A 15,000-nucleotide genomic window follows, 5' to 3' on the forward strand; every position below is an offset into this window, starting at 1 on the left:
GAGAGAAAGAGATGGAGGGAGAGATGGTGAGGAGAGAGATGGAGGGAGGGAGAGATGGAGAGGACAGAGAGATGGAGAGAGAAAGAGATGGTGAGGAGAGAGAAATGGAGGGAGAGATGGTGAGGAGAGAGAGATGGAGGGAGGGAGAGATGGAGAGGACAGAGAGATGGAGAGAGAAAGAGATGGTGAGGAGAGAGAGATGGAGGGAGGGAGAGATGGTGAGGACAGAGAGATGGAGAGAGAGATGGAGGGAGGGAGAGATGGTGAGGACAGAGAGATGGAGGGAGAGATGGAGGGAGGGAGAGATGGTGAGGAGAGATGGAGAGGACAGAGAGATGGAGAGAGAAAGAGATGGAGGGAGAGATGGTGAGGACAGAGAGATGGAGAGAGAAAGAGATGGTGAGGAGAGAGAGATGGAGGGAGGGAGAGATGGTGAGGACAGAGAGATGGAGAGAGAGATGGAGGGAGGGAGAGATGGTGAGGACAGAGAGATGGAGGGAGAGATGGAGGGAGGGAGAGATTGTGAGGACAGAGAGATGGAGGGAGGGAGAGATGGTGAGGAGAGATGGAGAGGACAGAGAGATGGAGAGAGAAAGAGATGGAGGGAGAGATGGTGAGGACAGAGAGATGGAGAGAGAAAGAGATGGTGAGGAGAGAGAGATGGAGGGAGGGAGAGATGGTGAGGACAGAGAGATGGAGAGAGAGATGGAGGGAGGGAGAGATGGTGAGGACAGAGAGATGGAGGGAGAGATGGAGGGAGGGAGAGATTGTGAGGACAGAGAGATGGAGGGAGAGATGGAGGGAGAGATGGTGAGGACAGAGAGATGGAGGGAGAGAGAGATGTTGAGGAGAGAGAGATGGAGGGAGGGAGAGATTGTGAGGACAGAGAGATGGAGAGGACAGAGAGATGGAGAGAGAAAGAGATGGAGGGAGAGATGGAGAGGACAGAGAGATGGAGAGAGAAAGAGATGGTGAGGAGAGAGAGATGGAGGGAGGGAGAGATTGTGAGGACAGAGAGATGGAGAGGACAGAGAGATGGAGAGAGAAAGAGATGGTGAGGAGAGAGAGATGGAGGGAGGGAGAGATGGTGAGGACAGAGAGATGGAGAGAGAGATGGAGGGAGGGAGAGATGGTGAGGACAGAGAGATGGAGGGAGAGATGGAGGGAGGGAGAGATGGTGAGGACAGAGAGATGGAGGGAGAGAGAGATGGTGAGGAGAGAGAGATGGAGGGAGGGAGAGATGGTGAGGACAGAGAGATGGAGGGAGGGAGAGATGGTGAGGACAGAGAGATGGAGGGAGAGAGAGATGGTGAGGAGAGAGAGATGGAGGGAGGGAGAGATGGAGAGAGAAAGAGATGGTGAGGAGAGAGAGATGGAGGGAGGGAGAGATGGTGAGGACAGAGAGATGGAGAGAGAGATGGAGGGAGGGAGAGATGGTGAGGACAGAGATGGAGAGAGAAAGAGATGGTGAGGAGAGAGAGATGGAGGGAGGGAGAGATGGTGAGGACAGAGAGATGGAGAGAGAGAGATGGAGGGAGGGAGAGATGGTGAGGACAGAGAGATGGAGAGAGAGATGGAGGGAGGGAGAGATGGTGAGGACAGAGAGATGGAGGGAGAGAGAGATGGTGAGGAGAGAGAGATGGAGGGAGGGAGAGATGGAGAGAGAAAGAGATGGTGAGGAGAGAGAGATGGAGGGAGGGAGAGATGGTGAGGACAGAGAGATGGAGAGAGAGATGGAGGGAGGGAGAGATGGTGAGGACAGAGAGATGGAGGGAGAGAGAGATGGTGAGGAGAGAGAGATGGTGAGGAGAGAGAGATGGAGGAAGAGAGAGACGGGAGAGGACAGAGAGATGGAGGAAGAGAGATGGTGAGGACAGAGAGATGGAGGGAGAGAGCGATGGTGAGGACAGAGAGATGGAGGGAGAGAGAGATGGTGAGGAGAGAGAGATGGAGGGAGGGAGAGATGGTGAGGACAGAGAGATGGAGGGAGAGAGAGATGGTGAGGAGAGAGAGATGGAGGGAGGGAGAGATGGTGAGGACAGAGAGATGGTGAGGAGAGAGAGATGGAGAGAACAGAGATGAAGGAATAGAGAGATGGTGAGGACAGAGAGATGGAGGGACAGAGAGATGGAGGGAGAAAGAGATGAAGGAATAGGGAGATGGTGAGGACAGAGAGATGGAGGGACAGAGAGATGGAGGGAGAAAGAGATGAAGGAATAGGGAGATGGTGAGGACAGAGAGATGGAGGGACAGAGAGATGGAGGGAGAAAGAGATGAAGGAATAGGGAGATGGTGAGGACAGAGAGATGGAGGGAGAAAGAGATGAAGGAATAGGGAGATGGAGGGACAGAGAGATGGAGGGAGAAAGAGATGAAGGAATAGGGAGATGGTGAGGTAGGTAGATGAGGCAGGGAGCAGCGGTCGTGGCAGGCAGACTGCAATGCAGACATGCAGCAGACTGCACAGGAAATATGGAGGGGGAGATGAAGGGAGAGAGAAAGGGAACGGGGGAGGGATGCAGGCATGGCTGAGGATAGAGAGATGGGCATATCAGCCAAAAGAAACTTCCAGGCTGTCGTCTTGAGTAGGACTAGTTCTATATGCTGTGGAATAGGGCAGGCTACAGCTGTCTATTGATAATGTGTTTAGGACAGGCCACAGCTGCCTATTGATAATGTGTTTAGGACAGGCTACTGCCTATTGATAATGTGTTTAGGGCAGGCTACAGCTGCCTATTGATAATGTGTTTAGGACAGGCTACAGCTGCCTATTGATAATGTGTTTAGGGCAGGCTACAGCTGTCTATTGATAATGTGTTTAGGACAGGCTACAGCTGTCTATTGATAATGTGTTTAGGACAGGCTACAGCTGCCTATTGATAATGTGTTTAGGACAGGCTACAGCTGCCTATTGATAATGTGTTTAGGACAGGCTACAGGTGCCTATTAATAATGTATTTGGGACAGGCTACAGCTGCCTATTGATAATGTGTTTAGGGCAGGCTACAGCTGCCTATTGATAATGTGTTTAGGGCAGGCTACAGCTGTCTATTGATAATGTATTTGGGACAGGCTACAGCTGCCTATTGATAATGTGTTTAGGGCAGGCTACAGCTGTCTATTGATAATGTGTTTAGGACAGGCTACAGCTGCCTATTGATAATGTGTTTAGGACAGGCTACAGGTGCCTATTAATAATGTATTTGGGACAGGCTACAGCTGCCTATTGATAATGTGTTTAGGACAGGCTACAGCTGCCTATTGATAATGTGTTTAGGACAGGCTACTGCCTATTGATAATGTGTTTAGGGCAGGCTACAGCTGCCTATTGATAATGTGTTTAGGGCAGGCTACAGCTGCCTATTGATAATGTGTTTAGGACAGGCTACAGCTGCCTATTCATAATGTGTTTAGGACAGGCTAGAGCTGCCTATTGATAATGTGTTTAGGACAGGTTGGAGCTGCCTATTGATAATGTATTTAGGACAGGCTATAGCTGCCTATTGATAATGTGTTTAGGACAGGCTTCTGCCTATTGATGATGTGTTTAGGACAGGCTACAGCTGCCTATTGATAATGTGTTTAGGACAGGCTACAGCTGTCTAATCATAATGTGTTTAGGACAGGCTCCAGCTGTCTAATGATAATGTGTTTAGGACAGGCTACAGCTGCCTATTCATAATGTGTTTAGGACAGGCTACAGCTGCCTATTGATAATGTGTTTAGGACAGGCTACAGCTGCCTATTCATAATGTGTTTAGGACAGGCTACAGCTGCCTATTGATAATGTGTTTAGGACAGGCTACAGCTGCCTATTGATAATGTGTTTAGGACAGGCTACAGCTGCCTATTGATAATGTGTTTAGGACAGGCTACAGCTGCCTATTCATAATGTGTTTAGGACAGGCTACAGCTGCCTATTGATAATGTGTTTAGGACAGGCTACAGTGCCTATTAATGTGTTTAGGACAGGCTACAGCTGCCTATTGATAATGTGTTTAGGACAGGCTACAGCTGCCTATTGATAATGTGTTTAGGACAGGCTACTGCCTATTGATAATGTGTTTAGGGCAGGCTACAGCTGCCTATTGATAATGTGTTTAGGGCAGGCTACAGCTGCCTATTGATAATGTGTTTAGGACAGGCTACAGCTGCCTATTCATAATGTGTTTAGGACAGGCTAGAGCTGCCTATTGATAATGTGTTTAGGACAGGTTGGAGCTGCCTATTGATAATGTATTTAGGACAGGCTATAGCTGCCTATTGATAATGTGTTTAGGACAGGCTTCTGCCTATTGATGATGTGTTTAGGACAGGCTACAGCTGCCTATTGATAATGTGTTTAGGACAGGCTACAGCTGTCTAATGATAATGTGTTTAGGACAGGCTCCAGCTGTCTAATGATAATGTGTTTAGGACAGGCTACAGCTGCCTATTCATAATGTGTTTAGGACAGGCTACAGCTGCCTATTGATAATGTGTTTAGGACAGGCTACAGCTGCCTATTCATAATGTGTTTAGGACAGGCTACAGCTGCCTATTGATAATGTGTTTAGGACAGGCTACAGCTGCCTATTGATAATGTGTTTAGGACAGGCTACAGCTGCCTATTGATAATGTGTTTAGGACAGGCTACAGCTGCCTATTCATAATGTGTTTAGGACAGGCTACAGCTGCCTATTGATAATGTGTTTAGGACAGGCTACAGCTGCCTATTGATAATGTGTTTAGGACAGGCTACAGCTGCCTATTGATAATGTGTTTAGGACAGGCTACAGCTGCCTATTGATAATGTGTTTAGGACAGGCTACAGCTGCCTATTGATAATGTGTTTAGGACAGGCTACCGCTGCCTATTGATAATGTGTTTAGGACAGGCTACAGCTGCCTATTGATAATGTGTTTAGGACAGGCTACAGCTGCCTATTGATAATGTATTCAGGACAGGCTACAGCTGCCTATTGATAATGTGTTTAGGATAGGCTACTGCCTATTGATAATGTGTTTAGGGCAGGCTAGAGCTGCCTATTGATAATGTGTTTAGGACAGGCTACTGCCTATTGATAATGTGTTTAGGACAGGTCGGAGCTGCCTATTGATAATGTATTTAGGACAGGCTACAGCTGCCTATTGATAATGTGTTTAGGACAGGCTACAGCTGCCTATTGATAATGTGTTTAGGACAGGCTACAGTTGCCTATTGATAATGTGTTTAGGACAGGCTTCTGCCTATTGATGATGTGTTTAGGACAGGCTATAGCTGCCTATTGATAATGTGTTTAGGACAGGCTACAGCTGCCTATTGATAATGTGTTTAGGACAGGCTACAGCTGCCTATTGATAATGTATTTAGGACAGGCTACTGCTGCCTATTCATAATGTGTTTAGGACAGGCTACAGTTGCCTATTGATAATGTGTTTAGGACAGGCTACTGCCTATTGATAATGTGTTTAGGGCAGGCTAGAGCTGCCTATTGATAATGTGTTTAGGACAGGCTACTGCCTATTGATAATGTGTTTAGGACAGGTCGGAGCTGCCTATTGATAATGTATTTAGGACAGGCTACAGCTGCCTATTGATAATGTGTTTAGGACAGGCTACAGCTGCCTATTGATAATGTGTTTAGGACAGGCTACAGTTGCCTATTGATAATGTGTTTAGGACAGGCTTCTGCCTATTGATGATGTGTTTAGGACAGGCTATAGCTGCCTATTGATAATGTGTTTAGGACAGGCTACAGCTGCCTATTGATAATGTGTTTAGGACAGGCTACAGCTGCCTATTGATAATGTATTTAGGACAGGCTACTGCTGCCTATTCATAATGTGTTTAGGACAGGCTACAGTTGCCTATTGATAATGTGTTTAGGACAGGCTTCTGCCTATTGATGATGTGTTTAGGACAGGCTACAGCTGCCTATTGATAATGTGTTTAGGACAGGCTACTGCCTATTGATAATGTGTTTAGGACAGGCTACAGCTGCCTATTCATAATGTGTTTAGGACAGGCTACAGCTGCCTATTGATAATGTGTTTAGGACAGGCTACAGCTGCCTATTGATAATGTGTTTAGGACAGGCTACAGCTGCCTATTGATAATGTGTTTAGGACAGGCTACAGCTGCCTATTGATAATGTGTTTAGGACAGGCTACAGCTGCCTATTGATAATGTGTTTAGGACAGGCTACAGCTGCCTATTGATAATGTGTTTAGGACAGGCCACAGCTGCCTATTGATAATGTGTTTAGGACAGGTTGGAGCTGCCTATTGATAATGTGTTTAGGACAGGCTACAGCTGCCTATTGATAATGTGTTTAGGACAGGCTACAGCTGCCTATTGATAATGAGTTTCAGAGGGCTGCATCAAACGTCCTGAAATACACTATATGGCCAAAAGTATGTGGACACCCCTTCAAATTGGTGGATTCTACTATTTCAGCCACACCCGTTGCTGACAGATGTATTAAAATAGAGCACACAGCCATGCAATCTCCATAGACCAACATTGGCAGTAGATTGGTCTTACTGAAGAGCTTAGTGTCTTTCAACGTGGCACCGTCATAGGATGCCACCTTTCCAACAAGTCAGTTCGTCAAATTTCTGCCCTGCTAGAGCTGCCCCTGGTCCACTGTAAGTCCTGTTATTGTGAAGTGGAAACGTCTAGGAGCAACAACCGCTCAACCTCGACGTGGTAGGCCACACAAGCTCACAGAACGGAACCGCCGAGTGTTGAAGCATGTAAGCGCATAAAATGTGTCTGTCCTCAGTTGCAACACTCACTACCGAGATACAAACTGCCTCTGGAAGCAACATCAGCACAATAACTGTTCATCGGGAGCTTCACGAAATGGGTTTCCATGGCTGAGCAGCTGCACACAAGCCTAAGTTCACCGCTTTAGTGGTGTAAAGCTCGCCGCCATTGGGCTCTAGAGCAGTGGATCCGCGTTATGTGGAGAGATGAAATCAAGCTTCGCCATCTGGCGATGGACGTATCTGGGTTTGGTGGATGCCAGGAGAACGCTACCTGCCCCAATGCATAGTGTCAAAGGTAAAGTTTGGTGGAGGCAGAATAATGGTCTGGGGCTGTTTCTTGTGGTTTGGGCTCGGCCTCTTCGTTCCAGTGAAGGAAAATCTTAACGCTACAGCATAGAATGACATTCTAGATGATTCTGTGCTTCCAACTTTGTGGCAAAAGTTTGGGGAAGGCCCTTTCCTGTTTCAGCATGACAATGCCCCCATAAACAAAGCGAGGTCCATACAGAAATGGTTTGTCGAGATCAGTGCGGAAGAACTTGACTGGCTTGCACAGAGCCCTGACCTCAACCCCATCGAACATCTTTGGGATGAATTGGAATGCTGACTACAAGCCAGGTCTAATCACCCAACATCAGTGCCCAACCTCAATAATGCTCTTGTTGCTGAATGGAAGGAAGCAAGTCCTCACGGCAATGTTCCAACATCTAGTGGAAAGCCTCCCCAAGAGAGTGGAGGCTGTTATAGCAGAAATATTCCAACATCTAGTGGAAAGCCTCCCCAAGAGAGTGGAGGCTGTTATAGCAAAAATATTCCAACATCTAGTGGAAAGCCTTCCCAGAAGAGTGGAGGCTGTTATAGCAGCAATATTCCAACATCTAGTGGAAGGCCTTCCCAGAAGAGTGGAGGTTGTTATAGCAGCAATGTTCCAACATCTAGTGGAAAGCCTTCCCAGAAGAGTGGAGGCTGTTATAGCAGCAATGTTCCAACATCTAGTGCAAGGCCTTCCCAGAAGAGTGGAGGTTGTTATAGCAGTAATGTTCCAACATCTAGTGGAAAGTCTTCCCAGAAGAGTGGAGGCTGTTATAGCAGCAATGTTCCAACATCTAGTGGAAAGCCTTCCCAGAAGAATGGAGGCTGTTATAGCAGCAATGTTCCAACATCTAGTGGAAAGCCTTCCCAGAAGAGTGGAGGCTGTTATAGCAGCAATATTCCGACATCTAGTGGAAAGCCTTCCCAGAAGAATGGAGGCTGTTATAGCAGCAATGTTCCAACATCTAGTGGAAAGCCTTCCCAGAAGAATGGAGGCTGTTATAGCAGCAATGTTCCAACATCTAGTGGAAAGCAGCAATGTTCCAACATCAGAAGAAGTGGAGGCTGTTATAGCAGCAATATTCCCCGAGGTGGAGGCATCTAGTGGAAAGCCTTCCCAGAAGAATGGAGGCTGTTATAGCAGCAATGTTCCAACATCTAGTGGAAAGCCTTCCCAGAAGAGTGGAGGCTGTTATAGCAGCAATATTCCAACATCTAGTGGAAGGCCTTTCCAGAAGAGTGGAGGCTGTTATAGCAGCAATGTTCCAACATCTAGTGGAAGGCCTTCCCAGAAGAGTGGAGGCTGTTATAGCAGCAATGTTCCAACATCTAGTGGAAAGCCTTCCCAGAAGAGTGGAGGCTGTTATAGCAGCAATGTTCCAACATCTAGTGGAAAGCCTTCCCAGAAGAGTGGAGGCTGTTATAGCAGCAATGTTCCAACATCTAGTGGAAAGCCTTCCCAGAAGAGTGGAGGCTGTTATAGCAGCAATGTTCCAACATCTAGTGGAAAGCCTTCCCAGAAGAGTGGAGGCTGTTATAGCAGCAATGTTCCAACATCTAGTGGAAAGCCTTCCCAGAAGAGTGGAGGCTGTTACAGCAGCAATGTTCCAACATCTAGTGGAAAGCCTTCCCAGAAGAGTGGAGGCTGTTATAGCAGCAATATTCCAACATCTAGTGGAAGGGGGGACCAACTCCATATTAATGCCCATGATTTTGGAAGGAGATGTTGGACAGCAGACATTTTGTAGTACTATGTAGCATATTATACAGAGAGCCATTATAGTGCCTGTAAGAGTATTTAGACACTTAAAACTAGTTGTTTTGAATTTTTCACTCTTTTTAGTTAATTTTAATCTTTGCTTATCGACAACAGGCGGCATGTCCACGCTCAGACATAATGTAATTTGCAGTAGGCCCCTATATGTAGGCCATAATTGTAAATAAGAATTTGTTCTTAACTGACATGTCAAGTTAAATAAATAAATAAATAAAAATATATATATATATATATATATCAGTATGAATGCTATGTCCACATACTTCTGGTCATGTAGTGTATTTTGGGTGAGTGAAAGAGGGCCCTATATGTAGAGGGGCGCCTTGCTTTTTACTGCATTTTTCCCACACCGTGGTAATGTTTTGACCCTATTTGGATGCGGTAATGTATTTGGATGTGGTAATGTATTGACCCTATTTGGATGTGGTAATGTATTTGGATGTGGTAATGTATTTGGATGCGGTAATGTATTTGGATGTGGTAATGTATTTGGATGTGGTAATGTATTGACCCTATTTGGATGTGGTAATGTATTTGGATGTGGTAATGTATTTAGATGTGGTAATGTATTTGGATGCGGTAATGTATTTGGATGTGGTAATGTATTTGGATGTGGTAATGTATTTGGATGTGGTAATGTATTTGGATGTGCTATAAGGCAACATTAGTTTCCCCTTTGACAAAAAAACATCTTGTGGAATTATATATATTTTTTTAAATGCTAATGTAAAAAAAAACATAATTGAATGAACCAATAATGTATGTTGATGCTACTGTAACGGATGTGAAATGGCTAGCTAGTTAGCGGTGTTCGGGTATGGGCGAGGGGACAGTCTAAAGTTATACTGTTACACTACTACTATGTGCAATATTCAATTGTGTTTCCATATGATAACAATAGCCTAATGTATTTAATATGCCATAAAAAAAATGTTTTTAACAGTTTCACTTAATTCATTCTAAGTAACTTAATAATTATGACACACCCTTCGTTGTTGTCATTGGTTACGCTAATTGCATTGTTTTGTGTAAATGACCTGGTTCAAGCGTTCATGACATCACCCTGAAGAAGACACAGTGATGCAGAAACGCTGGTGGGTTGTTTTTTCTACCCAATAAATGACTGGGAGTTTATATATAGAGCTGATTCTTTTTATAGCTTCTAGTTTATTCCCCGTTAGTCAGCACCTCAACATAAAATACGTTTCTCTGGGTGTGCGCCAGCTCATGTTTTTATAGGACTATAGACGGTGCACCGTGCCTATAAATTGGCAATTCCTTTCTAGGCTAAAAGTGTTGAGTAGGCCAAGGCATGCGTCTTCAGTCACATGTTATCATCTACAGTAAAACTTGCACCATCACCCATAACAACAAGGCCACGGGAAGCAAAGGTGTCAAATCTATAAAAACGAAGGATAAATTAAAAAGGCGCGTCTGATCTATTGATGGACCTTAAAGACAATTAGGATAAACGCGCGTGTCCCCCATGTAGCCCATACACCAGTCAGTCACACCGCAGTGTTCCCCTACCTCCTCTCTCCCTGCTCCGTCTTCTAAGGTCTCCTCTCCTGTCTCCGGTGGTACTGGCACCTCCGTCTGCATTTTATCTTTCCTCTTCCACCCTGACACGTGTTCTCCCGTTAGCCCTACGGTTAACGGTGCCAGGGATGGGGACCCACCCCAGCAGTGGCGGCCCTGGCCAGAGGCTGGGACCACCTCCTCGGCACTGCGGGAGTCACCCCATCCGTCGCCGGTCGAGATCCGGTTTCACTGTAGTGATGACAGTACAGCCTGCGGCAAATGCGCATAATCCACGCCGACTGAAAGTCGTCTCTGTCGGGATCAAAAGAGTTCATTCACTCGGTGCCTCTCGGTTCATCTTCACGCCTTCCATGGTTTGATTAATTCACCTTTCCCATACAAACATAGCATAGATTAGACAAAACCCAGATTTCTTCCGTTAATAAAGATGATATTAACGTCTGTTCGTTAGCCCTGTGCGCTTCAGTGCTTGGCCGTGATAACGCGAAGCTTCTAGGCTTCGTTCTAGGCGCAGGTGGGGCGGTGTGAGTGCATACGCTCGAGATGACTAATGCTGAGTTCATGTGCTAGTCGGAATTAGAAAACTCTGAAATGTCCAACTTGCTAACTGGTTGTAGATATACACGTGCCGCGTTCAACCGGTTAGCAAGTCGAACATATCCGAGTGTCCTAGTTCCGACTCGAACATGAACGCGGCATTAGCCAACGGTTACGGTTTCGTTCAGAGTGAGCACGAGGGGCAGGCACGAGAGCGCTGATGTGAAAGATGGATGGGTAGGAGGAGGATGTTTTTCCGAAGGCAGACAGCGATCTCGGTAAAAGGCAAAACCAGGAACAACCGATTCCTTTTCTATGGTAAACTGTTTATGAATTTTAAAAATTAAAAATAACAACGATAAAACCATCTGTGGTTATTATTTTCTTTCTTTTTGTCTCCTTAGAACTAGAAGGTTTCACCTACTCATCCTTCTGTATGCCCACTGACGTCACCCACCACCTGAGCATATAGCCTACATACATTAGAGATGAGCAGGTCAGCTGTTTGTTCACCTGGTCGAGCAGCATTTGCTAATAACAACATTCTCAACCGCATAATTATATGTGATCAAGTGAACATCTTAGACATGCAAATAGTCTACTGAAAAGCCGGGAAAATCATAAGCAGAAACATAGGACTATCTATAAAAAAAAAGAGGTTGCTGATGGTTTATTAACGATTGTGGGTGAGGTTGACCAAACAGCTGACCCATGCATCACTAATCCACCACAGGAGGTTGGTGGCATCGTAATTGGGGAGGACAGGCTCATGGTAATGGAGTGGAATGTTATCAAATACATCAAACACATGTAATCCACACAGTATTTCATGACCCTAAAACCGCCAACCACAGCTTCGAACTGCAGTAATGAGCCAACCGGTGCATAACTAATATACATCAACAACATATACATTAGGTTAGATCTACAGACAACTTACACTGAGTATACCAAACATTAAGAACACCTTGTGTTCTAGAACACCCCCCCCCCCCCCCCCCTTTGTCCTCAGTTCGTTGTGGCATGGACTCTACAAGGTGTCAAAAGTGTTCCACGGGAATGCTGGCCCATATTGACTCTATTGCTTCCCACAGTTGTGTCAAGTTGGCTGAATGACCTGTCGTGGAGGGACACTTGAAGCCAATATTACATTAATAATTCTTTATTATCAGCAAGCTGGAGAGGTTCCAACAAACGCAAACGTAATGCACCACAGTAGACGTCGGTCAGAAGCTCTTCTGAGTAAGTCTCATTAGTTCTCTTATATACGGCTATACAAACAAGTCATATCACCATGATTTACATTATTCATTATTCATCATTAACTCTGGTTCTTACATGTGACTGACCAATACCTCACAAGGTTTCTTCTCTCAAAGCTGACAACTTGAAACTGAGATACCCCTTTCGGTTCTCAAAACAATGTTCTGGGCGTACTGACAAATTGCTTATACTTTTAGTGAGGATCCCTCCAAGGCACGATCAGTCACTCGCATGAATCCAGTGAAATTAGTCGGCAGAAAAAGCAACTGTGTACAACCTGATACACACAAACATAACATGTTCTCTCACAGTCCTTTGGGTGGTGGACCATTCTAGATACACACCGGAAACTGTTGAGGATGAAAAACCCAGTAGTGTTGCAGTTCTTGACACAAACCAGTGTGCCTGGCACCTACTTCCCTACCTTCTGAATAGCACACATCCATGTCTCAAGGATTAAAAGTCCTCCTTTAACCAGTCTCCTCCATAGTGGGGTTTTAGCATGTAAATCTTGGTTGGGCAAACACATTTTTTTTATGCATGTCAACAAAGCCACTACACAACACAACACAATATATTCATTGCACTATAATGGTGACAAACGGTGCTACAAATGGTTAACATAAAGCTGTCCCAACAGTAGAGTCCCAACACCTTACCACTGCTACACCTGGCTATCAGCAGAGTCCCAACACCTTACCACTACTACACCTGGCTATCAGCAGAGTCCCAACACCTTACCACTGCTACACCTGGCTATCAGCAGAGTCCCAACACCTTACCACTGCTACACCTGGCTATCAGCAGAGTCCCAACACCTTACCACTGCTACACCTGGCTATCAGCAGAGTCCCAACACCTTACCACTACTACACCTGGCTATCAGCAGAGTCCCAACACCTTACCACTGCTACACCTGGCTATCAGCAGAGTCCCAACACCTTACCACTGCTACACCTGGCTATCAGCAGAGTCCCAACACCTTACCACTACTACACCTGGCTATCAGCAGAGTCCCAACACCTTACCACTGCTACACCTGGCTATCAGCAGAGTCCCAACACCTTACCACTACTACACCTGGCTATCAGCAGAGTCCCAACACCTTACCACTACTATACCTGGCTATCAGCAGAGTCCCAACACCTTACCATTGCTACACCTGGCTATCAGCAGAGTCCCAACACCTTACCACTACTATACCTGGCTATCAGCAGAGTCCCAACACCTTACCACTGCTACACCTGGCTATCAGCAGAGTCCCAACACCTTACCACTACTATACCTGGCTATCAGCAGAGTCCCAACACCTTACCACTGCTACACCTGGCTATCAGCAGAGTCCCAACACCTTACCACTGCTACACCTGGCTTTCAGCGGAGCCTTGTCTGGCAGCGAAACAGTTAATTCAGTCTCATTTACTGCCTTTTAAGAAAACATAACTATTATTGCTGACTTGCTTAAACAAATGTGTTTTTTCTACTGACAATTGAGATGTACAAACTATGGCATAAGGGGAGGACGAATGGATAAGAGGCAATTCGTGATTTCGATGAAGACATTAATGAGCGAGCTAGGACGGACGTAGTCAATATAGCTATTAGTGGCTCCCGAGTGGCGCAGCGGTCTATGGCACTTTATCTTGGCGCTAGAGGCATCACTACAGACCCTGGTTCGATCCCAGGCTGTATCACAACCGACTGTGATTGGGAGTCCCGTAGGGCGACACACAATTGGCCCAGAGTTATTCAGGTTAGGGAAGGGTTTGGCTGCTGAAGGCCTTCAGTGTTAAATAAGAATTTGTTCTGAACTGACTTGCCTAGTTAAATAAAAGGTTTTAAAAAAATTGTTCAGCACTTTTGAAATGTACAGCGACAGAATTCAGAACATGGGTCGTTCTTCAGTATTCTCCCTGTACACCAAGTCAGAACCATAGGATAAATAAAGGGGGCGTATAAGCAGACAATGAAAGCTCTTACAATATTCGATGATAACATTTATCTAAAACAGGTTATGGGCTACATATGCTCTACCAGGTCAGAACAGTAGGTTAAATTATGAGAGCGAAAAGGGACACATTATTAGGGTGAGGCACATGGACTAACAGCTTACTACACAACATACACGTAGTATTACTAAGTGCAAATCCACAAGATGAAACAATAACAAAACGACTGCCCCGTCTCTGTTTTGGTAAAAACCTGAGGGATGGGCCTGGAGAAATCTAACCACTCTCAGATGAATAGACAAAGCTATGGATGCAAGGACTGACCATCAATGATATACAAAATATAATTTTAACCATGTTATGAGGCTATGCAGTGTTTGTTTACATTTACAATGTTTAAAAACATTGGGAGTAAAACAAGCTTATATTTTGGGTTCTCATGGAGTGTGACAGCTGAACTAAGCTCATGAGGCATTTATAAGTTATATTCTTCAAGAATCAATGAATATTAAAAAATATATACAATTTATAATAAATCCAAAAATGGATGTAGCACCTACAGATTGCCCCTTTAAGTCTATTAAAAGTGTGCGAGTTTGAGCCATTAGGCCTATGGATGGTTCACTTTTGTTCCATAGGCTGGGATCTGCAATATGCAGCTGTTATTCCATAGGCTGGGATCTGCAATATGCAGCTGTTGCAAGATCGCATTTTTCACTGGCTGTCCACTGATTTGAAAAACAATGATTGATAAGCAGCTTAAACTTCTTGAATTCAACCATTACTGGGTTCAAATGCACATTTAGATTTGTGAACAGCCGTCCAGAATCACCACAATCCGTAAAGTGCAAACAGCTAAATGAGAGAGC

At 45.3% G+C, this 15,000-nt stretch overlaps 1 protein-coding gene across 1 annotated transcript in view; it reads right to left on the minus strand.

Annotated features, from left to right (window-relative positions):
- LOC115127566 (transmembrane protein 151A) overlaps window positions 1-15,000 on the minus strand; it is an 81,860-nt gene that overhangs the window by 66,351 nt on the left and 509 nt on the right. The window lies entirely within an intron of this gene.

The sequence above is a fragment of the Oncorhynchus nerka genome, linkage group LG12 (assembly GCF_034236695.1).
Source record: "Oncorhynchus nerka isolate Pitt River linkage group LG12, Oner_Uvic_2.0, whole genome shotgun sequence".
In the NCBI taxonomy this organism is placed as follows: Eukaryota; Metazoa; Chordata; class Actinopteri; order Salmoniformes; family Salmonidae; genus Oncorhynchus; species Oncorhynchus nerka.